Raw genomic sequence first — 2072 nt, forward strand, 5'->3', positions numbered from 1 at the left:
ACAAGATTTGTAGCATAAAAGTAGACCTTAAAAAAGGAAATTTTTCACCCACAAGGGTCATTTGCATGGGCTATGAAGGTTAATAGCAAGTTTTACATTGAAATTGGTGAGTGTAGTCTTGCAAATTGAGTAGAGAATGAAAAACAATGCATGCAATCACTGACAAGCATTCCAAGAAGGAAAAAGATAAAGGATTGATGTAACTAAAGTCTAGTGTTCAAACATTAGCGAAGCCTAGAAATATCTAGTCCTCTCATGTCCCACACCAAGTACCTTGACTACCAACCTTTGACCATTTCATTCACTACGAATACAAAGCAACAAACCTTGGTTCACTAATTATATACTCTTATATACATTAATATTTTATGGTCTCTCTAGAGACTATTGTCTGCCAATTCATCCAAGGTCCTACTGTATTTTCACTAGAATTGTAACGCAACTGAGTATCACTAGAGTATATTCTTTTTTCTGTTTCAATAACGATACAAACCTTTATTTAACAAAATTCCGTCTTTTCACAAGTGTACCCATCTAATAGATACTAGTGGAGACCATGCCACTAGTAAATCATACAATGTCAATAGCTTATACCCAAGGTACAAATACTCATCTATTTAGTTATTGAGCCAATATATAGTCTATGTATTTACTCAGCCCCATCTGGGTTCTCAAGTTTGATGTGAGTCAATTCCCTCAGAAGAGATACTCTCTATTGTGCGATAATAATACCCATAACTCCATTGCTAGGCTCAATCAACTAGTACATGTCTGCATGGTAAGGTAAAAACTTGATTTCAATGGAGATCAAACATTCATACTAGATCCTCTTTAGATAGATCCTTATGCTTCTTGGATCTTGATTTAGCAAGTCGTCTTCTACTTTTCAAACCTTGACCAAGAAAGCCCTCTCTTGCTCCTTGTGACATAAATCTTTGCCATGGTCTATCCAAGGAGCATTTCTTCTCAAAGTCGTGCTTCCTTGCTTTTCCCACATGAGCAACTCTAGTCTTTTCTTACAAAGAAAAAAGCTATAATCATTTATATAAGATTAGTCATCTAACTATGACAAAGGATGTCCTTGTCACATCTTATAGAAGTCTATTTCAAAATCTTTCAAACTATGCCAAAACATCAAACCATTTGACATCTTTAAGACTTTAATTATTCATAGGCATGTGATCTAGGCAATATATTACCTCTAGGTATGATCAAGACCTAGGTATCTTTTCTTGTAACCATATTGGCTCTTGGGATTGGGATAATATTGTCATTGGTTTGAAAGAGGTCTATTCTCCGAGACTTAGTAGAAAATACCTACTACTAAGACCTTCAAAGATCTTCTCTTAAAACAGTTTTTTCTTACAATAAGGGGACACAATACCATGGCATCTTAAGTAAATGTTGTGATACCAATGTAGTTTCCTAGTACCCTTATGATCTTCTTAATTATCGCCTTGTTGAACACTAGACAAACTCGAGATGCGCAAAACAAAATCTCGACTATGTAAAATGCATAGCGAAATTCAACACAATAGAACTTGAAATTAAACATCCTCCGAGATACCACTGGAGGCCTTTTAAATTGTACAAGGAATGCTTTATGGAGGAGCCAATATAAGAGATCATATCCCCTCATTTGCACTCATACATTAGTTGGAATCCCACAATGACTCTCTTTTACATATACTAAGAAACTTTCTTAGAAACATTCTTCAAGGCTTCATAGGAACTCTAATGAGTTAACAATCCTTCTCCAAATCTTTTGAACTCAACCTTCATCTTCCAAATGTAATCTTTCTTTTCCATGCACACATAGAAAAAGACCACAAAATTAGAATATAAATTTTCACTACAAATTTGAAATAACATTGTAGATGGACATAAACTCATAGTTGATCATATGGCTCTTCTTCCAAACAAGGCTAGACTTCAAAGACACTAACCTTTATAATTCTCAAACTTAAGGGAAGAAATGCAACATATTTGCATGGGTTAAGAACAAGAAAACCACAAGATGCTTATATCAAACCGTTTCTACTATTTAATATTATAATCTTAACTTCATGCTC

This window comes from Dipteris shenzhenensis, chromosome 32 (assembly GCF_047967505.1).
Source record: "Dipteris shenzhenensis isolate YYH24624 ecotype China chromosome 32, Dip_SZ_1.0, whole genome shotgun sequence".
In the NCBI taxonomy this organism is placed as follows: Eukaryota; Viridiplantae; Streptophyta; class Polypodiopsida; order Gleicheniales; family Dipteridaceae; genus Dipteris; species Dipteris shenzhenensis.